Source organism: Carassius carassius, chromosome 22, assembly GCF_963082965.1.
Source record: "Carassius carassius chromosome 22, fCarCar2.1, whole genome shotgun sequence".
NCBI lineage: Eukaryota > Metazoa > Chordata > Actinopteri > Cypriniformes > Cyprinidae > Carassius > Carassius carassius.
Window position 1 is genome coordinate 31475223 of NC_081776.1, and position 24250 is coordinate 31499472.

General features: G+C 43.8%; 33 non-coding genes across 33 annotated transcripts; all 33 read right to left on the reverse strand.

The window, feature by feature from the left end:
* Window positions 1-669: 669 nt before the first annotated feature.
* On the reverse strand, window positions 670-742 carry trnav-aac (transfer RNA valine (anticodon AAC)). The gene has a single exon. It is a non-coding gene; the product is annotated as a tRNA-Val (tRNA).
* A 3417-nt stretch (window positions 743-4159) lies between these two features.
* Window positions 4160-4232, reverse strand: trnav-uac (transfer RNA valine (anticodon UAC)). Its single transcript has one exon. It is a non-coding gene; the product is annotated as a tRNA-Val (tRNA).
* An 805-nt stretch (window positions 4233-5037) lies between these two features.
* On the reverse strand, window positions 5038-5110 carry trnav-aac (transfer RNA valine (anticodon AAC)). Its single transcript has one exon. It is a non-coding gene; the product is annotated as a tRNA-Val (tRNA).
* A 236-nt stretch (window positions 5111-5346) lies between these two features.
* trnav-uac (transfer RNA valine (anticodon UAC)) lies at window positions 5347-5419 on the reverse strand. The gene has a single exon. It is a non-coding gene; the product is annotated as a tRNA-Val (tRNA).
* Window positions 5420-6224: 805 nt separating this feature from the next.
* trnav-aac (transfer RNA valine (anticodon AAC)) lies at window positions 6225-6297 on the reverse strand. The gene has a single exon. It is a non-coding gene; the product is annotated as a tRNA-Val (tRNA).
* A 236-nt stretch (window positions 6298-6533) lies between these two features.
* trnav-uac (transfer RNA valine (anticodon UAC)) lies at window positions 6534-6606 on the reverse strand. The gene has a single exon. It is a non-coding gene; the product is annotated as a tRNA-Val (tRNA).
* Window positions 6607-7411: 805 nt separating this feature from the next.
* trnav-aac (transfer RNA valine (anticodon AAC)) lies at window positions 7412-7484 on the reverse strand. Its single transcript has one exon. It is a non-coding gene; the product is annotated as a tRNA-Val (tRNA).
* A 1112-nt stretch (window positions 7485-8596) lies between these two features.
* On the reverse strand, window positions 8597-8669 carry trnav-aac (transfer RNA valine (anticodon AAC)). Its single transcript has one exon. It is a non-coding gene; the product is annotated as a tRNA-Val (tRNA).
* A 1108-nt stretch (window positions 8670-9777) lies between these two features.
* trnav-aac (transfer RNA valine (anticodon AAC)) lies at window positions 9778-9850 on the reverse strand. The gene has a single exon. It is a non-coding gene; the product is annotated as a tRNA-Val (tRNA).
* A 617-nt stretch (window positions 9851-10467) lies between these two features.
* Window positions 10468-10540, reverse strand: trnav-aac (transfer RNA valine (anticodon AAC)). Its single transcript has one exon. It is a non-coding gene; the product is annotated as a tRNA-Val (tRNA).
* A 236-nt stretch (window positions 10541-10776) lies between these two features.
* Window positions 10777-10849, reverse strand: trnav-uac (transfer RNA valine (anticodon UAC)). Its single transcript has one exon. It is a non-coding gene; the product is annotated as a tRNA-Val (tRNA).
* Window positions 10850-11453: 604 nt separating this feature from the next.
* On the reverse strand, window positions 11454-11526 carry trnav-cac (transfer RNA valine (anticodon CAC)). Its single transcript has one exon. It is a non-coding gene; the product is annotated as a tRNA-Val (tRNA).
* Window positions 11527-11656: 130 nt separating this feature from the next.
* trnav-aac (transfer RNA valine (anticodon AAC)) lies at window positions 11657-11729 on the reverse strand. Its single transcript has one exon. It is a non-coding gene; the product is annotated as a tRNA-Val (tRNA).
* Window positions 11730-11965: 236 nt separating this feature from the next.
* trnav-uac (transfer RNA valine (anticodon UAC)) lies at window positions 11966-12038 on the reverse strand. Its single transcript has one exon. It is a non-coding gene; the product is annotated as a tRNA-Val (tRNA).
* Window positions 12039-12642: 604 nt separating this feature from the next.
* trnav-cac (transfer RNA valine (anticodon CAC)) lies at window positions 12643-12715 on the reverse strand. The gene has a single exon. It is a non-coding gene; the product is annotated as a tRNA-Val (tRNA).
* A 134-nt stretch (window positions 12716-12849) lies between these two features.
* trnav-aac (transfer RNA valine (anticodon AAC)) lies at window positions 12850-12922 on the reverse strand. The gene has a single exon. It is a non-coding gene; the product is annotated as a tRNA-Val (tRNA).
* A 236-nt stretch (window positions 12923-13158) lies between these two features.
* On the reverse strand, window positions 13159-13231 carry trnav-uac (transfer RNA valine (anticodon UAC)). Its single transcript has one exon. It is a non-coding gene; the product is annotated as a tRNA-Val (tRNA).
* A 604-nt stretch (window positions 13232-13835) lies between these two features.
* On the reverse strand, window positions 13836-13908 carry trnav-cac (transfer RNA valine (anticodon CAC)). The gene has a single exon. It is a non-coding gene; the product is annotated as a tRNA-Val (tRNA).
* A 130-nt stretch (window positions 13909-14038) lies between these two features.
* Window positions 14039-14111, reverse strand: trnav-aac (transfer RNA valine (anticodon AAC)). Its single transcript has one exon. It is a non-coding gene; the product is annotated as a tRNA-Val (tRNA).
* A 613-nt stretch (window positions 14112-14724) lies between these two features.
* Window positions 14725-14797, reverse strand: trnav-aac (transfer RNA valine (anticodon AAC)). The gene has a single exon. It is a non-coding gene; the product is annotated as a tRNA-Val (tRNA).
* A 236-nt stretch (window positions 14798-15033) lies between these two features.
* On the reverse strand, window positions 15034-15106 carry trnav-uac (transfer RNA valine (anticodon UAC)). The gene has a single exon. It is a non-coding gene; the product is annotated as a tRNA-Val (tRNA).
* A 799-nt stretch (window positions 15107-15905) lies between these two features.
* On the reverse strand, window positions 15906-15978 carry trnav-aac (transfer RNA valine (anticodon AAC)). The gene has a single exon. It is a non-coding gene; the product is annotated as a tRNA-Val (tRNA).
* Window positions 15979-16591: 613 nt separating this feature from the next.
* On the reverse strand, window positions 16592-16664 carry trnav-aac (transfer RNA valine (anticodon AAC)). Its single transcript has one exon. It is a non-coding gene; the product is annotated as a tRNA-Val (tRNA).
* A 236-nt stretch (window positions 16665-16900) lies between these two features.
* Window positions 16901-16973, reverse strand: trnav-uac (transfer RNA valine (anticodon UAC)). The gene has a single exon. It is a non-coding gene; the product is annotated as a tRNA-Val (tRNA).
* Window positions 16974-17577: 604 nt separating this feature from the next.
* On the reverse strand, window positions 17578-17650 carry trnav-cac (transfer RNA valine (anticodon CAC)). Its single transcript has one exon. It is a non-coding gene; the product is annotated as a tRNA-Val (tRNA).
* A 444-nt stretch (window positions 17651-18094) lies between these two features.
* trnav-uac (transfer RNA valine (anticodon UAC)) lies at window positions 18095-18167 on the reverse strand. Its single transcript has one exon. It is a non-coding gene; the product is annotated as a tRNA-Val (tRNA).
* Window positions 18168-19281: 1114 nt separating this feature from the next.
* trnav-uac (transfer RNA valine (anticodon UAC)) lies at window positions 19282-19354 on the reverse strand. Its single transcript has one exon. It is a non-coding gene; the product is annotated as a tRNA-Val (tRNA).
* Window positions 19355-20159: 805 nt separating this feature from the next.
* trnav-aac (transfer RNA valine (anticodon AAC)) lies at window positions 20160-20232 on the reverse strand. Its single transcript has one exon. It is a non-coding gene; the product is annotated as a tRNA-Val (tRNA).
* Window positions 20233-21345: 1113 nt separating this feature from the next.
* trnav-aac (transfer RNA valine (anticodon AAC)) lies at window positions 21346-21418 on the reverse strand. Its single transcript has one exon. It is a non-coding gene; the product is annotated as a tRNA-Val (tRNA).
* Window positions 21419-21654: 236 nt separating this feature from the next.
* Window positions 21655-21727, reverse strand: trnav-uac (transfer RNA valine (anticodon UAC)). Its single transcript has one exon. It is a non-coding gene; the product is annotated as a tRNA-Val (tRNA).
* A 604-nt stretch (window positions 21728-22331) lies between these two features.
* Window positions 22332-22404, reverse strand: trnav-cac (transfer RNA valine (anticodon CAC)). The gene has a single exon. It is a non-coding gene; the product is annotated as a tRNA-Val (tRNA).
* A 130-nt stretch (window positions 22405-22534) lies between these two features.
* Window positions 22535-22607, reverse strand: trnav-aac (transfer RNA valine (anticodon AAC)). Its single transcript has one exon. It is a non-coding gene; the product is annotated as a tRNA-Val (tRNA).
* A 1109-nt stretch (window positions 22608-23716) lies between these two features.
* On the reverse strand, window positions 23717-23789 carry trnav-aac (transfer RNA valine (anticodon AAC)). The gene has a single exon. It is a non-coding gene; the product is annotated as a tRNA-Val (tRNA).
* Between the last annotated feature and the right edge of the window lie 461 nt (window positions 23790-24250).

Below are 24250 nucleotides of genomic sequence, written 5' to 3' on the forward strand. Positions count from 1 at the left end.
AAGGATTGCTCTGTGACCATTACTTTTTTGCTCTTTTTTAGGTTATTTAATTTAATTGTTTTTAACATTATACGAAATATTTTGTCTTTGAGTGCACCATCCATCTGTTCATTGAAACTGCCTGGTTTAAAGTACAGAGTCTGTCGGTGTGGCAGTTACTGCTGCCTAGTGTGGCTTAATAATTGTCTTCACACCTGTGTAAAGAAAGGCCTTCGTGACGTAGAGCTGCTGCCTAACAGAGGGCCACTCTGACAAATATCTTCGTTCGTGTTCCTCAGAAGAAAGCCACGCAGGCTTAAAATGGCACGAGTGTGGGTTAGGTTTAGGTCAAACAGTGACTGCTCTTTCATTTCTGCATCAACTACACCTTTGCTGACTATATTCATGCCTCTTGGCCGCAAAGCTTCGGTAGCGTTGAGTTCCTCCTCAAAAGAATGCCAATTGAACCATTGTGAAAAAGAGATTCACTGTTCCCGCCCAGTTTCAAACTGGGGATCTTTTGCTTGTGAGGCGAACGTGATAACCACTACACTACGGAAGCCTACCTACATCCCTCAAACAGTCCAACATTTTTAATTGAAGGCTCTGTAAAATGTGCATAAAGGTAATGTCTTCTAAAGCCCACAGTCGGCTAAAAAGGGTTCATACTTTTCATCAAAACGAAGCAGCTGTTTCTGCTCGGTTTCGAACCAAGGACCTTTCGCGTGTTAGGCAAACGTGATGACCACTACACTACAGAAACTCCCCACTTCCACAGTAGTTCTCTTTCGCCATAATCTATACAATGATGTGCCCAAACGCAAATAGGCAATCTACGTAAATCCCACACACAAAAGGACAAAGTTCATTCGGCGTGGCAGTCTACGCCGAGTTTCCAAATAATTTCCCTTAACTTACCTCGGAATTAAGGCATTTGCAGCTTGGACCACCTGCCTACCAGACAGCCATTTCACCACAGAAAGAACAAAAGCCCCCACCTGTTTCCGCCCAGTTTCGAGCTGGGGACCTTTCGCGTGTAAGGCGAATGTGATAACCTCTAAACTACGGAAACCTGCAGTCAAGGTTGGATCTGACCTTTTCATCGCACGCTTCTTGGAGCACGTATAAAATTACAGATTGCGTTGTGCTCTTCAGTCTGCAAATAGCTTTTTTTTGAGTGGCAAACCAAGCATTTTTCCAGTTGTCTGAAGGATTTCTCTGTGACCAATACTTTTTTGCTCTTTTTTAGGTTATTTAATTTAATTGTTTTTAACGTTTTACGAAATATTTTGTCTATGAGTGCACCATCCATCTGTTCATTGAAACTGCCTGGTTTAAAGTACAGAGTCTGTCGGTGTGGCAGTTACTGCTGCCTAGTGTGGCTTAATAATTGTCTTCACACCTGTGTAAAGAAAGACCTTCGTGACGTAGAGCTGCTGCCTAACAGAGGGCCACTCTGACAAATATCTTCTTTCGTGTTCCTCAGAAGAAAGCCACGCAGGCTTGAAATGGCACAAGTTTGGGTTAGGTTTAGGTCAAACAGTGACTGCTCTTTCATTTCTGCATCAACTACACCTTTGCTGACTATATTCATGCCTCTTGGCCGCAAAGCTTCGGTAGCATTGAGTTCCTCCTCAACAGAATGCCAATTGAACCATTGTGAAAAAGAGATTCACTGTTCCCGCCCAGTTTCGAACTGGTTCATTTCGCGTGTGAGGCGAACGCGATAACCACTACACTACGGAAACCTAGCTCTCTCAAACAATCCAACATTTTTAATTGAAGGCTCTGTAAAATGTGCATAAAGGTAATGTCTTCTAAAGCCCACAGTCGGCTAAAAAGGGTTCATACTTTTCATCAAAAGGAAGCAGCTGTTTCTGCTCGGTTTCGAAACGAGGACCTTTCGCGTGTTAGGCGAACGTGATGACCACTATACTACAGAAACTCCCTACTTCCACAGTAGTTCTCTTTCGTCATATATCTTTCGTCATATGGTATATGTGAGGATTTCCAGTCAGGATTTAGACCGTATCATAGTACTGAGACTGCTCTTCTTAGAGTTACAAATGATCTGCTCTTATCATCTGATCGTGGGTGTATCTCTCTATTAGTTTTATTGGATCTTAGTGCTGCGTTTGACACAATTGACCACAACATTCTTTTGCATAGACTTGAATACTTTGTTGGCATCAGTGGAAGTGCATTAGCATGGTTTAAATCGTACTTATATGACCGCCATCAGTTCGTAGCAGTGAATGAAGATGTATCCTATCGATCACAAGTGCAGTATGGAGTACCTCAAGGCTCAGTACTAGGGCCGCTACTCTTCACGCTTTATATGTTACCCTTGGGAGATATCATCAGGAAACATGGTGTTAGCTTTCACTGTTATGCTGATGATACTCAGCTCTATATTTCTTCGCAGCCCGGTGAAACACACCAATTTGAAAAACTAATGGATTGCATAGTCGATATAAAAAACTGGATGACGAGTAATTTCTTACTGCTAAATTCTGAAAAAACAGAGGTGTTAATTATAGGACCTAAAAACTCTGCTTGTAATAACCTAGAACACTGTCTAAGACTTGATGGTTGCTCTGTCAATTCTTCGTCATCAGTTAGGAACCTAGGTGTGCTACTTGATCGCAATCTTTCCTTAGAAAGCCACGTTTCTAGCATTTGTAAAACTGCATTTTTCCATCTCAAAAATATATCTAAATTACGGCCTATGCTCTCAATGTCAAATGCAGAAATGTTAATCCATGCATTTATGACCTCAAGGTTAGATTATTGTAATGCTTTATTGGGTGGTTGTTCTGCACGCTTAGTAAACAAACTACAGCTAGTCCAAAATGCAGCAGCAAGAGTTCTTACTAGAACCAGGAAGTATGACCATATTAGCCCGGTCCTGTCAACACTGCACTGGCTCCCTATCAAGCATCGCATAGATTTTAAAATATTGCTTATTACTTATAAAGCCCTGAATGGTTTAGCACCTCAGTATTTGAATGAGCTCCTTTTACATTATAATCCTCTATGTCCGCTACGTTCTCAAAACTCAGGCAATTTGATAATACCTAGAATATCAAAATCAACTGCAGGCGGCAGATCCTTTTCCTATTTGGCGCCCAAACTCTGGAATAACCTACCTAACATTGTTCGGGAGGCAGACACACTCTTGCAGTTTAAATCTAGATTAAAGACCCATCTCTTTAACCTGGCATACACATAACATACTAATATGCTTTTATTATCCAAATCCGTTAAAGGATTTTTAGGCTGCATTAATTAGGTAAACCGGAACCGGAAACACTTCCCATAACAACCTATGTACTTGCTACATCATTAGAAGAATGGCATCTACGCTAATATTTGTCTGTTTCTCTCTTGTTCCGAGGTCACCGTGGCCACCAGATCCAGTCTGTGTCCAGATCAGAGGGTCACTGCAGTCACCCGGATCCAGTACGTATCCAGACCAGATGCTGGATCAGCACCTAGAAAGGACCTCTACATCCCTGAAAGACAGCGGAGACCAGGACAACTAGAGCCCCAGATACAGATCCCCTGTAAAGACCTTGTCTCAGAGGAGCACCAGGACAAGACCACAGGAAACAGATGATTCTTTTGCACAATCTGACTTTGCTGCAGTCTGGAATTGAACTGCTGGTTTCGTCTGGTCAGAGGAGAACTGGCCCCCCAACTGAGCCTGGTTTCTCCCAAGGTTTTTTTTCTCCATTCTGTCACCGATGGAGTTTCGGTTCCTTGCCGCTGTCGCCTCTGGCTTGCTTAGTTGGGGACACTTCATCTACAGCGATATCGTTGACTTGATTGCAAATAAATGCACAGACACTATTTAACTGAACTGAACTATAACTGAATCCAATGATGAACTGCCTTTAACTATCATTTTTGCATTATTGACACTGTTGTCCTAATGAATGTTGTTCAGTTGCTTTGACGCAATGTATTTTGTTTAAAGCACTATATAAATAAAGGTAAAGGTGACATAATATATACAATGATGTGCCCAAACGCAAATAGGCAATCTGCGTAAATCCCACACACAACAGGAGTTTCCAAATAATTTCCCTTAACTTACCTCGGAATTAAGGCGTTTGCAGCTTGGACCACCTGCCTACCAGACAGCCATTTCACCACAGAAAGAACAAAAGCCCCCACCTGTTTCCGCCCAGTTTCAAGCTGGGGACCTTTCGCGTGTAAGGCGAATGTGATAACCTCTACACTACGGAAACCTGCAGTCAAGGTTGGATCTGACCTTTTCATCGCACGCTTCTTGGAGCACGAATAAAATTACAGATTGCGTTGTGCTCTTCAGTCTGCAAATAGTTTTTTTTTGAGTGGCAAACCAAGCATTTTTCCAGTTGTCTGAAGGATTGCTCTGTGACCATTACTTTTTTGCTCTTTTTTAGATTATTTAATTTGATTGTTTTTAACGTTATTCGAAATATTTTGTCTTTGAGTGCACCATCCATCTGTTCATTGAAACTGCTTGGTTTAAAGTACAGAGTCTGTCGGTGTGGCAGTTACTGCTGCCTAGTGTGGCTTAATAATTGTCTTCACACCTGTGTAAAGAAAGGCCTTCGTGACGTAGAGCTGCTGCCTAACAGAGGGCCACTCTGACAAATATCTTCTTTCCTGTTCCTCTGAAGAAAGCCACGCAGGCTTGAAATGGCACGAGTGTGGGTTAGGTTTAGGTCAAACAGTGACTGCTCTTTCATTTCTGCATCAACTACACCTTTGCTGACTATATTCATGCCTCTTGGCCGCAAAGCTTCGGTAGCATTGGGTTCCTCCTCAACAGAATGCCAATTGAACCATTGTGAAAAAGAGATTCACTGTTCCCACCCAGTTTCGAACTGGGGACCTTTCCCGTGTGAGGCGAACGTGATAACCACTACACTACGGAAGCCTACCTATCTCCCTCAAACAGTCCAACATTTTTAATTGAAGGCTCTGTAAAATGTGCATAAAGGTAATGTCTTCTAAAGCCCACAGTCGGCTAAAAAGGGTTCATACTTTTCATCAAAAGGAAGCAGCTGTTTCTGCTCGGTTTCGAACCAAGGACCTTTCGCGTGTTAGGCGAACATGATGACCACTACACTACAGAAACTCTCCACTTCCACACTAGTTCTCTTTCGCCATAATCTATACAATGATGTGCCCAAAAGCAAATAGGCAATCTGTGTAAATCCCACACACAACAGGACAGAGTTCATTCGGCGTGGCAGTCTACGCCGAGTTTCCAAATAATTTCCCTTAACTTACCTCGGAATTAAGGCGTTTGCAGCTTGGACCACCTGCCTACCAGACAGCCATTTCACCACAGAAAGAAAAAAAGCCCCCACCTGTTTCCGCCCAGTTTCGAGCTGGGGACCTTTCGCGTGTAAGGCGAATGTGATAACCTCTACACTACGGAAACCTGCAGTCAAGGATGTATCTGACCTTTTCATCGCACGCTTCTTGGAGCACGAATAAAATTACAGATTGCGTTGTGCTCTTCAGTCTGCAAATAGCTTTTTTTTGAGTGGCAAACCAAGCATTTTTCCAGTTGTTTGAAGGATTGCTCTGTGACCATTACTTTTTTGCTCTTTTTTAGGTTATTTAATTTAATTGTTTTTAACATTATACGAAATATTTTGTCTTTGAGTGCACCATCCATCTGTTCATTGAAACTGCCTGGTTTAAAGTACAGAGTCTGTCGGTGTGGCAGTTACTGCTGCCTAGTGTGGCTTAATAATTGTCTTCACACCTGTGTAAAGAAAGGCCTTCGTGACGTAGAGCTGCTGCCTAACAGAGGGCCACTCTGACAAATATCTTCGTTCGTGTTCCTCAGAAGAAAGCCACGCAGGCTTAAAATGGCACGAGTGTGGGTTAGGTTTAGGTCAAACAGTGACTGCTCTTTCATTTCTGCATCAACTACACCTTTGCTGACTATATTCATGCCTCTTGGCCGCAAAGCTTCGGTAGCGTTGAGTTCCTCCTCAAAAGAATGCCAATTGAACCATTGTGAAAAAGAGATTCACTGTTCCCGCCCAGTTTCAAACTGGGGACCTTTTGCTTGTGAGGCGAACGTGATAACCACTACACTACGGAAGCCTACCTACCTCCCTCAAACAGTCCAACATTTTTAATTGAAGGCTCTGTAAAATGTGCATAAAGGTAATGTCTTCTAAATCCCACAGTCGGCTAAAAAGGGTTCATACTTTTCATCAAAAGGAAGCGGCTGTTTCTGCTCGGTTTCGAACCGAGGACCTTTCGCGTGTTAGGCGAACGTGATGACCACTACACTACAGAAACTCCCCACTTCCACACTAGTTCTCTTTCGCCATAATCTATACAATGATGTGCCCAAAAGCAAATAGGCAATCTGTGTAAATCCCACACACAACAGGACAGAGTTCATTCGGCGTGGCAGTCTACGCCGAGTTTCCAAATAATTTCCCTTAACTTACCTCGGAATTAAGGCGTTTGCAGCTTGGACCACCTGCCTACCAGACAGCCATTTCACCACAGAAAGAAAAAAAGCCCCCACCTGTTTCCGCCCAGTTTCGAGCTGGGGACCTTTCGCGTGTAAGGCGAATGTGATAACCTCTACACTACGGAAACCTGCAGTCAAGGATGTATCTGACCTTTTCATCGCACGCTTCTTGGAGCACGAATAAAATTACAGATTGCGTTGTGCTCTTCAGTCTGCAAATAGCTTTTTTTTGAGTGGCAAACCAAGCATTTTTCCAGTTGTTTGAAGGATTGCTCTGTGACCATTACTTTTTTGCTCTTTTTTAGGTTATTTAATTTAATTGTTTTTAACATTATACGAAATATTTTGTCTTTGAGTGCACCATCCATCTGTTCATTGAAACTGCCTGGTTTAAAGTACAGAGTCTGTCGGTGTGGCAGTTACTGCTGCCTAGTGTGGCTTAATAATTGTCTTCACACCTGTGTAAAGAAAGGCCTTCGTGACGTAGAGCTGCTGCCTAACAGAGGGCCACTCTGACAAATATCTTCGTTCGTGTTCCTCAGAAGAAAGCCACGCAGGCTTAAAATGGCACGAGTGTGGGTTAGGTTTAGGTCAAACAGTGACTGCTCTTTCATTTCTGCATCAACTACACCTTTGCTGACTATATTCATGCCTCTTGGCCGCAAAGCTTCGGTAGCGTTGAGTTCCTCCTCAAAAGAATGCCAATTGAACCATTGTGAAAAAGAGATTCAGTGTTCCCAACCAGTTTCAAACTGGGGACCTTTTGCTTGTGAGGCGAACGTGATAACCACTACACTACGGAAGCCTACCTACCTCCCTCAAACAGTCCAACATTTTTAATTGAAGGCTCTGTAAAATGTGCATAAAGGTAATGTCTTCTAAATCCCACAGTCGGCTAAAAAGGGTTCATACTTTTCATCAAAAGGAAGCGGCTGTTTCTGCTCGGTTTCGAACCGAGGACCTTTCGCGTGTTAGGCGAACGTGATGACCACTACACTACAGAAACTCCCCACTTCCACACTAGTTCTCTTTCGCCATAATCTATACAATGATGTGCCCAAAAGCAAATAGGCAATCTGTGTAAATCCCACACACAACAGGACAGAGTTCATTCGGCGTGGCAGTCTACGCCGAGGTCCAAATAATTTCCCTTAACTTACCTCGGAATTAAGGCGTTTGCAGCTTGGACCACCTGCCTACCAGACAGCCATTTCACCACAGAAAGAAAAAAAGCCCCCACCTGTTTCCGCCCAGTTTCGAGCTGGGGACCTTTCGCGTGTAAGGCGAATGTGATAACCTCTACATTACGGAAACCTGCAGTCAAGGTTGTATCTGACCTTTTCATCGCACGCTTCTTGGAGCACGAATAAAATTACAGATTGCGTTGTGCTCTTCAGTCTGCAAATAGCTTTTTTTTGAGTGGCAAACCAAGCATTTTTCCAGTTGTTTGAAGGATTGCTCTGTGACCATTACTTTTTTGCTCTTTTTTAGGTTATTTAATTTAATTGTTTTTAACATTATACGAAATATTTTGTCTTTGAGTGCACCATCCATCTGTTCATTGAAACTGCCTGGTTTAAAGTACAGAGTCTGTCGGTGTGGCAGTTACTGCTGCCTAGTGTGGCTTAATAATTGTCTTCACACCTGTGTAAAGAAAGGCCTTCGTGACGTAGAGCTGCTGCCTAACAGAGGGCCACTCTGACAAATATCTTCGTTCGTGTTCCTCAGAAGAAAGCCACGCAGGCTTAAAATGGCACGAGTGTGGGTTAGGTTTAGGTCAAACAGTGACTGCTCTTTCATTTCTGCATCAACTACACCTTTGCTGACTATATTCATGCCTCTTGGCCGCAAAGCTTCGGTAGCGTTGAGTTCCTCCTCAAAAGAATGCCAATTGAACCATTGTGAAAAAGAGATTCACTTTCCCGCCCAGTTTCAAACTGGGGACCTTTTGCTTGTGAGGCGAACATGATAACCACTACACTACGGAAGCCTACCTACCTCCCTCAAACAGTCCAACATTTTTAATTGAAGGCTCTGTAAAATGTGCATAAAGGTAATGTCTTCTAAAGCCCACAGTCGGCTAAAAAGGGTTCATACTTTTCATCAAAAGGAAGCAGCTGTTTCTGCTCGGTTTCGAACCGAGGATCTTTCGCGTGTTAGGCGAACGTGATGACCACTACACTACAGAAACTCCCCACTTCCACACTAGTTCTCTTTCGCCATAATCTATACAATGATGTGCCCAAAAGCAAATAGGCAATCTGTGTAAATCCCACACACAACAGGACAGAGTTCATTCGGCGTGGCAGTCTACGCCGAGTTTCCAAATAATTTCCCTTAACTTACCTCGGAATTAAGGCGTTTGGAGCTTGGACCACCTGCCTACCAGACAGCCATTTAACCACAGAAAGAAAAAAAGCCCCCACCTGTTTCCGCCCAGTTTCGAGCTGGGGACCTTTCGCGTGTAAGGCGAATGTGATAACCTCTACACTATGGAAACCTGCAGTCAAGGTTGTATCTGACCTTTTCATCGCACGCTTCTTGGAGCACGAATAAAATTACAGATTGCGTTGTGCTCTTCAGTCTGCAAATAGCTTTTTTTTGAGTGGCAAACCAAGCATTTTTCCAGTTGTTTGAAGGATTGCTCTGTGACCATTACTTTTTTGCTCTTTTTTAGGTTATTTAATTTAATTGTTTTTAACATTATACGAAATATTTTGTCTTTGAGTGCACCATCCATCTGTTCATTGAAACTGCCTGGTTTAAAGTACAGAGTCTGTCGGTGTGGCAGTTACTGCTGCCTAGTGTGGCTTAATAATTGTCTTCACACCTGTGTAAAGAAAGGCCTTCGTGACGTAGAGCTGCTGCCTAACAGAGGGCCACTCTGACAAATATCTTCGTTCGTGTTCCTCAGAAGAAAGCCACGCAGGCTTGAAATGGCACAAGTGTGGGTTAGGTTTAGGTCAAACAGTGACTGCTCTTTCATTTCTGCATCAACTACACCTTTGCTGACTATATTCATGCCTCTTGGCCGCAAAGCTTCGGTAGCATTGAGTTCCTCCTCAACAGAATGCCAATTGAACCATTGTGAAAAAGAGATTCACTGTTCCCGCCCAGTTTCGAACTGGGGACCTTTCGCGTGTGAGGCAAACGTGATAACCACTACACTACGGAATACTACCTCTAAAACAGTCCAACATTTTTAATTGAAGGCTCTGTAAAATGTGCATAAAGGTAATGTCTTCTAAAGCCCACAGTCGGCTAAAAAGGGTTCATACTTTTCATCAAAAGGAAGCAGCTGTTTCTGCTCGGTTTCGAACCAAGGACCTTTCGCGTGTTAGGCGAACGTGATGACCACTACACTACAGAAACTCCCCACTTCCACACTAGTTCTCTTTCGCCATAATCTATACAATGATGTGCCCAAAAGCAAATAGGCAATCTGTGTAAATCCCACACACAACAGGACAGAGTTGCCTGCCTAGTGTGGCTTAATAATTGTCTTCACACCTGTGTAAAGAAAGGCCTTCGTGACGTAGAGCTGCTGCCTAACAGAGGGCCACTCTGACAAATATCTTCGTTCGTGTTCCTCAGAAGAAAGCCACGCAGGCTTAAAATGGCACGAGTGTGGGTTAGGTTTAGGTCAAACAGTGACTGCTCTTTCATTTCTGCATCAACTACACCTTTGCTGACTATATTCATGCCTCTTGGCCGCAAAGCTTCGGTAGCGTTGAGTTCCTCCTCAAAAGAATGCCAATTGAACCATTGTGAAAAAGAGATTCACTTTTCCCGCCCAGTTTCAAACTGGGGACCTTTTGCTTTTGAGGCGAACGTGATAACCACTACACTACGGAAGCCTGCCTACCTACCTCCCTCAAACAGTCCAACATTTTTAATTGAAGGCTCTGTAAAATGTGCATAAAGGTAATGTCTTCTAAAGCCCACAGTCGGCTAAAAAGGGTTCATACTTTTCATCAAAAGGAAGCAGCTGTTTCTGCTCGGTTTCGAACCGAGGACCTTTCGCGTGTTAGGCGAACGTGATGACTACTACACTACAGAAACTCCCCACTTCCACACTAGTTCTCTTTCGCCATAATCTATACAATGATGTGCCCAAAAGCAAATAGGCAATCTGTGTAAATCCCACACACAACAGGACAGAGTTCATTCGGCGTGGCAGTCTACGCCGAGTTTCCAAATAATTTCCCTTAACTTACCTCGGAATTAAGGCGTTTGCAGCTTGGACCACCTGCCTACCAGACAGCCATTTCACCACAGAAAGAAAAAAAGCCCCCACCTGTTTCCGCCCAGTTTCGAGCTGGGGACCTTTCACGTGTAAGGCGAATGTGATAACCTCTACACTACGGAAACCTGCAGTCAAGGTTGTATCTGACCTTTTCATCGCACGCTTCTTGGAGCACGAATAAAATTACAGATTGCGTTGTGCTCTTCAGTCTGCAAATAGCTTTTTTTTGAGTGGCAAACCAAGCATTTTTCCAGTTGTTTGAAGGATTGCTCTGTGACCATTACTTTTTTGCTCTTTTTTAGGTTATTTAATTTAATTGTTTTTAACATTATACGAAATATTTTGTCTTTGAGTGCACCATCCATCTGTTCATTGAAACTGCCTGGTTTAAAGTACAGAGTCTGTCGGTGTGGCAGTTACTGCTGCCTAGTGTGGCTTAATAATTGTCTTCACACCTGTGTAAAGAAAGGCCTTCGTGACGTAGAGCTGCTGCCTAACAGAGGGCCACTCTGACAAATATCTTCGTTCGTGTTCCTCAGAAGAAAGCCACGCAGGCTTGAAATGGCACAAGTGTGGGTTAGGTTTAGGTCAAACAGTGACTGCTCTTTCATTTCTGCATCAACTACACCTTTGCTGACTATATTCATGCCTCTTGGCCGCAAAGCTTCGGTAGCATTGAGTTCCTCCTCAACAGAATGCCAATTGAACCATTGTGAAAAAGAGATTCACTGTTCCCGCCCAGTTTCGAACTGGGGACCTTTCGCGTGTGAGGCGAACGTGATAACCACTACACTACGGAAACCTACCTACCTACCTCTAAAACAGTCCAACATTTTTAATTGAAGGCTCTGTAAAATGTGCATAAAGGTAATGTCTTCTAAAGCCCACAGTCGGCTAAAAAGGGTTCATACTTTTCATCAAAAGGAAGCAGCTGTTTCTGCTCGGTTTCGAACCAAGGACCTTTCGCGTGTTAGGCGAACGTGATGACCACTACACTACAGAAACTCCCCACTTCCACACTAGTTCTCTTTCGCCATAATCTATACAATGATGTGCCCAAAAGCAAATAGGCAATCTGTGTAAATCCCACACACAACAGGACAGAGTTCATTCGGCGTGGCAGTCTACGCCGAGTTTCCAAATAATTTCCCTTAACTTACCTCGGAATTAAGGCGTTTGCAGCTTGGACCACCTGCCTACCAGACAGCCATTTCACCACAGAAAGAAAAAAAGCCCCCACCTGTTTCCGCCCAGTTTCGAGCTGGGGACCTTTCGCGTGTAAGGCGAATGTGATAACCTCTACACTACGGAAACCTGCAGTCAAGGTTGTATCTGACCTTTTCATCGCACGCTTCTTGGAGCACAAATAAAATTACAGATTGCGTTGTGCTCTTCAGTCTGCAAATAGCTTTTTTTTGAGTGGCAAACCAAGCATTTTTCCAGTTGTTTGAAGGATTGCTCTGTGACCATTACTTTTTTGCTCTTTTTTAGGTTATTTAATTTAATTGTTTTTAACATTATACGAAATATTTTGTCTTTGAGTGCACCATCCATCTGTTCATTGAAACTGCCTGGTTTAAAGTACAGAGTCTGTCGGTGTGGCAGTTACTGCTGCCTAGTGTGGCTTAATAATTGTCTTCACACCTGTGTAAAGAAAGGCCTTCGTGACGTAGAGCTGCTGCCTAACAGAGGGCCACTCTGACAAATATCTTCGTTCGTGTTCCTCAGAAGAAAGCCACGCAGGCTTGAAATGGCACAAGTGTGGGTTAGGTTTAGGTCAAACAGTGACTGCTCTTTCATTTCTGCATCAACTACACCTTTGCTGACTATATTCATGCCTCTTGGCCGCAAAGCTTCGGTAGCATTGAGTTCCTCCTCAACAGAATGCCAATTGAACCATTGTGAAAAAGAGATTCACTATTCCCGCCCAGTTTTGAACTGGGGACCTTTCGCGTGTGAGGCAAACGTGATAACCACTACACTACGGAAACCTACCTACCTACCTACCTCTAAAACAGTCCAACATTTTTAATTGAAGGCTCTGTAAAATGTGCAAAAAGGTAATGTCTTCTAAAGCCCACAGTCGGCTAAAAAGGGTTCATACTTTTCATCAAAAGGAAGCAGCTGTTTCTGCTCGGTTTCGAACCGAGGACCTTTCGCGTGTTAGGCGAACGTGATGACCACTACACTACAGAAACTCCCCACTTCCACACTAGTTCTCTTTCGCCATAATCTATACAATGATGTGCCCAAAAGCAAATAGGCAATCTGTGTAAATCCCACACACAACAGGACAGAGTTCATTCGGCGTGGCAGTCTACGCCGAGTTTCCAAATAATTTCCCTTAACTTACCTCGGAATTAAGGCGTTTGCAGCTTGGACCACCTGCCTACCAGACAGCCATTTCACCACAGAAAGAAAAAAAGCCCCCACCTGTTTCCGCCCAGTTTCGAGCTGGGGACCTTTCGCGTGTAAGGCGAATGTGATAACCTCTACACTACGGAAACCTGCAGTCAAGGTTGTATCTGACCTTTTCATCGCACGCTTCTTGGAGCACGAATAAAATTACAGATTGCGTTGTGCTCTTCAGTCTGCAAATAGCTTTTTTTTGAGTGGCAAACCAAGCATTTTTCCAGTTGTTTGAAGGATTGCTCTGTGACCATTACTTTTTTGCTCTTTTTTAGGTTATTTAATTTAATTGTTTTTAACATTATACGAAATATTTTGTCTTTGAGTGCACCATCCATCTGTTCATTGAAACTGCCTGGTTTAAAGTACAGAGTCTGTCGGTGTGGCAGTTACTGCTGCCTAGTGTGGCTTAATAATTGTCTTCACACCTGTGTAAAGAAAGGCCTTCGTGACGTAGAGCTGCTGCCTAACAGAGGGCCACTCTGACAAATATCTTCGTTCGTGTTCCTCAGAAGAAAGCCACGCAGGCTTGAAATGGCACAAGTGTGGGTTAAGTTTAGGTCAAACAGTGACTGCTCTTTCATTTCTGCATCAACTACACCTTTGCTGACTATATTCATGCCTCTTGGCCGCAAAGCTTCGGTAGCATTGAGTTCCTCCTCAACAGAATGCCAATTGAACCATTGTGAAAAAGAGATTCACTGTTCCCGCCCAGTTTCGAACTGGGGACCTTTCACTTGTGAGGCAAACGTGATAACCACTACACTACGGAAACCTACCTACCTACCTCTAAAACAGTCCAACATTTTTAATTGAAGGCTCTGTAAAATGTGCATAAAGGTAATGTCTTCTAAAGCCCACAGTCGGCTAAAAAGGGTTCATACTTTTCATCAAAAGGAAGCAGCTGTTTCTGCTCGGTTTCAAACCAAGGACCTTTCGCGTGTTAGGCGAACGTGATGACCACTACACTACAGAAACTCCCCACTTCCACACTAGTTCTCTTTCGCCATAATCTATACAATGATGTGCCCAAAAGCAAATAGGCAATCTGTGTAAATCCCACACACAACAGGACAGAGTTGCCTGCCTAGTGTGGCTTAATAATTGTCTTCACACCTGTGTAAAGAAAGGCCTTCGTGACGTAGAGCTGCTGCCTAACAGAGGGCCACTCTGACAAATATCTTTGTTCGTGTTCCTCAGAAGAAAGCCACGCAGGCTTAAAATGGCACGAGTTTGGGTTAGGTTTAGGTCAAACAGTGACTGCTCTTTCATTTCTGCATCAACTACACCTTTGCTGACTATATTCATGCCTCTTGGCCGCAAAGCTTCGGTAGCGTTGAGTTCCTCCTCAAAAGAATGCCAATTGAACCATTGTGAAAAAGAGATTCACTTTTCCCGCCCAGTTTCAAACTGGGGACCTTTTGCTTGTGAGGCGAACGTGATAACCACTACACTACGGAAGCCTGCCTACCTCTCTCAAACAGTCCAACATTTTTAATTGAAGGCTCTGTAAAATGTGCATAAAGGTAATGTCTTCTAAAGCCCACAGTCGGCTAAAAAGGGTTCATACTTTTCATCAAAAGGAAGCAGCTGTTTCTGCTCGGTTTCGAACCGAGGACCTTTCGCGTGTTAGGCGAACGTGATGACCACTACACTACAGAAACTCCCCACTTCCACACTAGTTCTCTTTCGCCATAATCTATACAATGATGTGCCCAAAAGCAAATAGGCAATCTGTGTAAATCCCACACACAACAGGACAGAGTTCATTCGGCGTGGCAGTCTATGCCGAGTTTCCAAATAATTTCCCTTAACTTACCTTGGAATTAAGGCGTTTGCAGCTTGGACCACCTGCCTACCAGACAGCCATTTCACCACAGAAAGAAAAAAAGCCCCCACCTGTTTCCGCCCAGTTTCGAGCTGGGGACCTTTCGCGTGTAAGGCGAATGTGATAACCTCTACACTACGGAAACCTGCAGTCAAGGTTGTATCTGACCTTTTCATCGCACGCTTCTTGGAGCACGAATAAAATTACAGATTGCGTTGTGCTCTTCAGTCTGCAAATAGCTTTTTTTTGAGTGGCAAACCAAGCATTTTTCCAGTTGTTTGAAGGATTGCTCTGTGACCATTACTTTTTTGCTCTTTTTTAGGTTATTTAATTTAATTGTTTTTAACATTATACAAAATATTTTGTCTTTGAGTGCACCATCCATCTGTTCATTGAAACTGCCTGGTTTAAAGTACAGAGTCTGTCGGTGTGGCAGTTACTGCTGCCTAGTGTGGCTTAATAATTGTCTTCACACCTGTGTAAAGAAAGGCCTTCGTGACGTAGAGCTGCTGCCTAACAGAGGGCCACTCTGACAAATATCTTCGTTCGTGTTCCTCAGAAGAAAGCCACGCAGGCTTGAAATGGCACAAGTGTGGGTTAGGTTTAGGTCAAACAGTGACTGCTCTTTCATTTCTGCATCAACTACACCTTTGCTGACTATATTCATGCCTCTTGGCCGCAAAGCTTCGGTAGCATTGAGTTCCTCCTCAACAGAATGCCAATTGAACCATTGTGAAAAAGAGATTCACTGTTCCCGCCCAGTTTCGAACTGGGGACCTTTCGCGTGTGAGGCAAACGTGATAACCACTACACTACGGAATCCTACCTCTAAAACAGTCCAACATTTTTAATTGAAGGCTCTGTAAAATGTGCATAAAGGTAATGTCTTCTAAAGCCCACAGTCGGCTAAAAAGGGTTCATACTTTTCATCAAAAGGAAGCAGCTGTTTCTGCTCGGTTTCAAACCAAGGACCTTTCGCGTGTTAGGCGAACGTGATGACCACTACACTACAGAAACTCCCCACTTCCACACTAGTTCTCTTTCGCCATAATCTATACAATGATGTGCCCAAAAGCAAATAGGCAATCCGTGTAAATCCCACACACAACAGGACAGAGTTGCCTGCCTAGTGTGGCTTAATAATTGTCTTCACACCTGTGTAAAGAAAGGCCTTCGTGACGTAGAGCTGCTGCCTAACAGAGGGCCACTCTGACAAATATCTTTGTTCGTGTTCCTCAGAAGAAAGCCACGCAGGCTTAAAATGGCACGAGTGTGGGTTAGGTTTAGGTCAAACAGTGACTGCTCTTTCATTTCTGCATCAACTACACCTTTGCTGACTATATTCATGCCTCTTGGCCGCAAAGCTTCGGTAGCGTTGAGTTCCTCCTCAAAAGAATGCCAATTGAACCATTGTGAAAAAGAGATTCACTTTTCCCGCCCAGTTTCAAACTGGGGACCTTTTGCTTGTGAGGCGAACGTGATAACCACTACACTACGGAAGCCTGCCTACCTCTCTCAAACAGTCCAACATTTTTAATTGAAGGCTCTGTAAAATGTGCATAAAGGTAATGTCTTCTAAAGCCCACAGTCGGCTAAAAAGGGTTCATACTTTTCATCAAAAGGAAGCAGCTGTTTCTGCTCGGTTTCGAACCGAGGACCTTTCGCGTGTTAGGCGAACGTGATGACCACTACACTACAGAAACTCCCCACTTCCACACTAGTTCTCTTTCGCCATAATCTATACAATGATGTGCCCAAAAGCAAATAGGCAATCTGTGTAAATCCCACACACAACAGGACAGAGTTCATTCGGCGTGGCAGTCTATGCCGAGTTTCCAAATAATTTCCCTTAACTTACCTTGGAATTAAGGCGTTTGCAGCTTGGACCACCTGCCTACCAGACAGCCATTTCACCACAGAAAGAAAAAAAGCCCCCACCTGTTTCCGCCCAGTTTCGAGCTGGGGACCTTTCGCGTGTAAGGCGAATGTGATAACCTCTACACTACGGAAACCTGCAGTCAAGGTTGTATCTGACCTTTTCATCGCACGCTTCTTGGAGCACGAATAAAATTACAGATTGCGTTGTGCTCTTCAGTCTGCAAATAGCTTTTTTTTGAGTGGCAAACCAAGCATTTTTCCAGTTGTTTGAAGGATTGCTCTGTGACCATTACTTTTTTGCTCTTTTTTAGGTTATTTAATTTAATTGTTTTTAACATTATACAAAATATTTTGTCTTTGAGTGCACCATCCATCTGTTCATTGAAACTGCCTGGTTTAAAGTACAGAGTCTGTCGGTGTGGCAGTTACTGCTGCCTAGTGTGGCTTAATAATTGTCTTCACACCTGTGTAAAGAAAGGCCTTCGTGACGTAGAGCTGCTGCCTAACAGAGGGCCACTCTGACAAATATCTTCGTTCGTGTTCCTCAGAAGAAAGCCACGCAGGCTTGAAATGGCACAAGTGTGGGTTAGGTTTAGGTCAAACAGTGACTGCTCTTTCATTTCTGCATCAACTACACCTTTGCTGACTATATTCATGCCTCTTGGCCGCAAAGCTTCGGTAGCATTGAGTTCCTCCTCAACAGAATGCCAATTGAACCATTGTGAAAAAGAGATTCACTGTTCCCGCCCAGTTTCGAACTGGAGACCTTTCGCGTGTGAGGCGAACGTGATAACCACTACACTACAGAAACCTACCTACCTACCTACCTCTAAAACAGTCCAACATTTTTAATTGAAGTCTCTGTAAAATGTGCATAAAGGTAATGTCTTCTAAAGCCCACAGTCGGCTAAAAAGGGTTCATACTTTTCATCAAAAGGTAGCAGCTGTTTCTGCTCGTTTTCGAACCGAGGACCTTTTGCGTGTTAGGCGAACGTGATGACCACTACACTACAGAAACTCCCCACTTCCACATTAGTTCTCTTTCGCCATAATCTATACAATGATGTGCCCAAAAGCAAATAGGCAATCTGTGTAAATCCCACACACAAACAGGACAGAGTTCATTCGGCGTGGCAGTCTACGCCGAGTTTCCAAATAATTTCCCTTAACTTACCTCGGAATTAAGGCGTTTGCAGCTTGGACCACCTGCCTACCAGACAGCCATTTCACCACAGAAAGAAAAAAAGCCCCCACCTGTTTCCGCCCAGTTTCGAGCTGGGGACCTTTCGCCTGTAAGGCGAATGTGATAACCTCTACACTACGGAAACCTGCAGTCAAGGTTGTATCTGACCTTTTCATCGCACGCTTCTTGGAGCACGAATAAAATTACAGATTGCGTTGTGCTCTTCAGTCTGCAAATAGCTTTTTTTTGAGTGGCAAACCAAGCATTTTTCCAGTTGTTTGAAGGATTGCTCTGTGACCATTACATTTTTGCTCTTTTTTAGGTTATTTAATTTAATTGTTTTTAACATTATACGAAATATTTTGTCTTTGAGTGCACCATCCATCTGTTCATTGAAACTGCCTGGTTTAAAGTACAGAGTCTGTCGGTGTGGCAGTTACTGCTGCCTAGTGTGGCTTAATAATTGTCTTCACACCTGTGTAAAGAAAGGCCTTCGTGACGTAGAGCTGCTGCCTAACAGAGGGCCACTCTGACAAATATCTTCGTTCGTGTTCCTCAGAAGAAAGCCACGCAGGCTTAAAATGGCACGAGTGTGGGTTAGGTTTAGGTCAAACAGTGACTGCTCTTTCATTTCTGCATCAACTACACCTTTGCTGACTATATTCATGCCTCTTGGCCGCAAAGCTTCGGTAGCGTTGAGTTCCTCCTCAAAAGAATGCCAATTGAACCATTGTGAAAAAGAGATTCAGTGTTCCCGCCCAGTTTCAAACTGGGGACCTTTTGCTTGTGAGGCGAACGTTATAACCACTACACTACGGAAGCCTACCTACTTCCCTCAAACAGTCCAACATTTTTAATTGAAGGCTCTGTAAAATGTGCATAAAGGTAATGTCTTCTAAAGCCCACAGTCGGCTAAAAAGGGTTCATACTTTTCATCAAAAGGAAGCAGCTGTTTCTGCTTGGTTTCGAGCCGAGGACCTTTCGCGTGTTAGGCGAACGTGATGACCACTACACTACAGAAACTCCCCACTTCCACACTAGTTCTCTCTCACCATAATCTATACAATGATGTGCCCAAAAGCAAATAGGCAATCTGTGTAAATCCCACACACAACAGGACAGAGTTCATTCGGCGTGGCAGTCTACGCCGAGTTTCCAAATAATTTCCCTTAACTTACCTCGGAATTAAGGCGTTTGCAGCTTGGACCACCTGCCTACCAGACAGCCATTTCACCACAGAAAGAAAAAAAGCCCCCACCTGTTTCCGCCCAGTTTCGAGCTGGGGACCTTTCGCGTGTAAGGCGAATGTGATAACCTCTACACTACGGAAACCTGCAGTCAAGGTTGTATCTGACCTTTTCATCGCACGCTTCTTGGAGCACGAATAAAATTACAGATTGCGTTGTGCTCTTCAGTCTGCAAATAGCTTTTTTTTGAGTGGCAAACCAAGCATTTTTCCAGTTGTTTGAAGGATTGCTCTGTGACCATTACTTTTTTGCTCTTTTTTAGGTTATTTAATTTAATTGTTTTTAACATTATACGAAATATTTTGTCTTTGAGTGCACCATCCATCTGTTCATTGAAACTGCCTGGTTTAAAGTACAGAGTCTGTCGGTGTGGCAGTTACTGCTGCCTAGTGTGGCTTAATAATTGTCTTCACACCTGTGTAAAGAAAGGCCTTCGTGACGTAGAGCTGCTGCCTAACAGAGGGCCACTCTGACAAATATCTTCGTTCGTGTTCCTCAGAAGAAAGCCACGCAGGCTTAAAATGGCACGAGTGTGGGTTAGGTTTAGGTCAAACAGTGACTGCTCTTTCATTTCTGCATCAACTACACCTTTGCTGACTATATTCATGCCTCTTGGCCGCAAAGCTTCGGTAGCGTTGAGTTCCTCCTCAAAAGAATGCCAATTGAACCATTGTGAAAAAGAGATTCAGTGTTCCCGCCCAGTTTCAAACTGGGGACCTTTTGCTTGTGAGGCGAACGTGATAACCACTACACTACGGAAGCCTACCTACCTCCCTCAAACAGTCCAACATTTTTAATTGAAGGCTCTGTAAAATGTGCATAAAGGTAATGTCTTCTAAATCCCACAGTCGGCTAAAAAGGGTTCATACTTTTCATCAAAAGGAAGCGGCTGTTTCTGCTCGGTTTCGAACCGAGGACCTTTCGCGTGTTAGGCGAACGTGATGACCACTACACTACAGAAACTCCCCACTTCCACACTAGTTCTCTTTCGCCATAATCTATACAATGATGTGCCCAAAAGCAAATAGGCAATCTGTGTAAATCCCACACACAACAGGACAGAGTTCATTCGGCGTGGCAGTCTACGCCGAGGTCCAAATAATTTCCCTTAACTTACCTCGGAATTAAGGCGTTTGCAGCTTGGACCACCTGCCTACCAGACAGCCATTTCACCACAGAAAGAAAAAAAGCCCCCACCTGTTTCCGCCCAGTTTCGAGCTGGGGACCTTTCGCGTGTAAGGCGAATGTGATAACCTCTACATTACGGAAACCTGCAGTCAAGGTTGTATCTGACCTTTTCATCGCACGCTTCTTGGAGCACGAATAAAATTACAGATTGCGTTGTGCTCTTCAGTCTGCAAATAGCTTTTTTTTGAGTGGCAAACCAAGCATTTTTCCAGGTGTTTGAAGGATTGCTCTGTGACCATTACTTTTTTGCTCTTTTTTAGGTTATTTAATTTAATTGTTTTTAACATTATACGAAATATTTTGTCTTTGAGTGCACCATCCATCTGTTCATTGAAACTGCCTGGTTTAAAGTACAGAGTCTGTCGGTGTGGCAGTTACTGCTGCCTAGTGTGGCTTAATAATTGTCTTCACACCTGTGTAAAGAAAGGCCTTCGTGACGTAGAGCTGCTGCCTAACAGAGGGCCACTCTGACAAATATCTTCGTTCGTGTTCCTCAGAAGAAAGCCACGCAGGCTTAAAATGGCACGAGTGTGGGTTAGGTTTAGGTCAAACAGTGACTGCTCTTTCATTTCTGCATCAACTACACCTTTGCTGACTATATTCATGCCTCTTGGCCGCAAAGCTTCGGTAGCGTTGAGTTCCTCCTCAAAAGAATGCCAATTGAACCATTGTGAAAAAGAGATTCACTTTTCCCGCCCAGTTTCAAACTGGGGACCTTTTGCTTGTGAGGCGAACGTGATAACCACTACACTACGGAAGCCTACCTACCTCCCTCAAACAGTCCAACATTTTTAATTGAAGGCTCTGTAAAATGTGCATAAAGGTAATGTCTTCTAAAGCCCACAGTCGGCTAAAAAGGGTTCATACTTTTCATCAAAAGGAAGCAGCTGTTTCTGCTCGGTTTCGAACCGAGGACCTTTCGCGTGTTAGGCGAACGTGATGACCACTACACTACAGAAACTCCCCACTTCCACACTAGTTCTTTTTCGCCATAATCTATACAATGATGTGCCCAAAAGCAAATAGGCAATCTGTGTAAATCCCACACACAACAGGACAGAGTTCATTCGGCGTGGCAGTCTACGCCGAGTTTCCAAATAATTTCCCTTAACTTACCTCGGAATTAAGGCGTTTGCAGCTTGGACCACCTGCCTACCAGACAGCCATTTCACCACAGAAAGAAAAAAAGCCCCCACCTGTTTCCGCCCAGTTTCGAGCTGGGGACCTTTCGCGTGTAAGGCGAATGTGATAACCTCTACACTACGGAAACCTGCAGTCAAGGTTGTATCTGACCTTTTCATCGCACGCTTCTTGGAGCACGAATAAAATTACAGATTGCGTTGTGCTCTTCAGTCTGCAAATAGCTTTTTTTTGAGTGGCAAACCAAGCATTTTTCCAGTTGTTTGAAGGATTGCTCTGTGACCATTACTTTTTTGCTCTTTTTTAGGTTATTTAATTTAATTGTTTTTAACATTATACGAAATATTTTGTCTTTGAGTGCACCATCCATCTGTTCATTGAAACTGCCTGGTTTAAAGTACAGAGTCTGTCGGTGTGGCAGTTACTGCTGCCTAGTGTGGCTTAATAATTGTCTTCACACCTGTGTAAAGAAAGGCCTTCGTGACGTAGAGCTGCTGCCTAACAGAGGGCCACTCTGACAAATATCTTCGTTCGTGTTCCTCAGAAGAAAGCCACGCAGGCTTGAAATGGCACAAGTGTGGGTTAGGTTTAGGTCAAACAGTGACTGCTCTTTCATTTCTGCATCAACTACACCTTTGCTGACTATATTCATGCCTCTTGGCCGCAAAGCTTCAGTAGCATTGAGTTCCTCCTCAACAGAATGCCAATTGAACCATTGTGAAAAAGAGATTCACTGTTCCCGCCCAGTTTCGAACTGGGGACCTTTCGCGTGTGAGGCGAACGTGATAACCACTACACTACGGAAACCTACCTACCTACCTCTAAAACAGTCCAACATTTTTAATTGAAGTCTCTGTTAAATGTGCATAAAGGTAATGTCTTCTAAAGCCCACAGTCGGCTAAAAAGGGTTCATACTTTTCATCAAAAGGTAGCAGCTGTTTCTGCTCGGTTTCGAACCGAGGACCTTTCGCGTGTTAGGCGAACGTGATGACCACTACACTACAGAAACTCCCCACTTCCACACTAGTTCTCTTTCGCCATAATCTATACAATGATGTGCCCAAAAGCAAATAGGCAATCTGTGTAAATCCCACACACAACAGGACAGAGTTCATTCGGCGTGGCAGTCTACGCCGAGTTTCCAAATAATTTCCCTTAACTTACCTCGGAATTAAGGCGTTTGGAGCTTGGACCACCTGCCTACCAGACAGCCATTTAACCACAGAAAGAAAAAAAGCCCCCACCTGTTTCCGCCCAGTTTCGAGCTGGGGACCTTTCGCGTGTAAGGCGAATGTGATAACCTCTACACTATGGAAACCTGCAGTCAAGGTTGTATCTGACCTTTTCATCGCACGCTTCTTGGAGCACGAATAAAATTACAGATTGCGTTGTGCTCTTCAGTCTGCAAATAGCTTTTTTTTTGAGTGGCAAACCAAGCATTTTTCCAGTTGTTTGAAGGATTGCTCTGTGACCATTACTTTTTTGCTCTTTTTTAGGTTATTTAATTTAATTGTTTTTAACATTATACGAAATATTTTGTCTTTGAGTGCACCATCCATCTGTTCATTGAAACTGCCTGGTTTAAAGTACAGAGTCTGTCGGTGTGGCAGTTACTGCTGCCTAGTGTGGCTTAATAATTGTCTTCACACCTGTGTAAAGAAAGGCCTTCGTGACGTAGAGCTGCTGCCTAACAGAGGGCCACTCTGACAAATATCTTCGTTCGTGTTCCTCAGAAGAAAGCCACGCAGGCTTGAAATGGCACAAGTGTGGGTTAGGTTTAGGTCAAACAGTGACTGCTCTTTCATTTCTGCATCAACTACACCTTTGCTGACTATATTCATGCCTCTTGGCCGCAAAGCTTCGGTAGCATTGAGTTCCTCCTCAACAGAATGCCAATTGAACCATTGTGAAAAAGAGATTCACTGTTCCCGCCCAGTTTCGAACTGGGGACCTTTCGCGTGTGAGGCAAACGTGATGACCACTACACTACGGAATCCTACCTCTAAAACAGTCCAACATTTTTAATTGAAGGCTCTGTAAAATGTGCATAAAGGTAATGTCTTCTAAAGCCCACAGTCGGCTAAAAAGGGTTCATACTTTTCATCAAAAGGAAGCAGCTGTTTCTGCTCGGTTTCGAACCAAGGACCTTTCGCGTGTTAGGCGAACGTGATGACCACTACACTACAGAAACTCCCCACTTCCACACTAGTTCTCTTTCGCCATAATCTATACAATGATGTGCCCAAAAGCAAATAGGCAATCTGTGTAAATCCCACACACAACAGGACAGAGTTGCCTGCCTAGTGTGGCTTAATAATTGTCTTCACACCTGTGTAAAGAAAGGCCTTCGTGACGTAGAGCTGCTGCCTAACAGAGGGCCACTCTGACAAATATCTTCGTTCGTGTTCCTCAGAAGAAAGCCACGCAGGCTTAAAATGGCACGAGTGTGGGTTAGGTTTAGGTCAAACAGTGACTGCTCTTTCATTTCTGCATCAACTACACCTTTGCTGACTATATTCATGCCTCTTGGCCGCAAAGCTTCGGTAGCGTTGAGTTCCTCCTCAAAAGAATGCCAATTGAACCATTGTGAAAAAGAGATTCACTTTTCCCGCCCAGTTTCAAACTGGGGACCTTTTGCTTTTGAGGCGAACG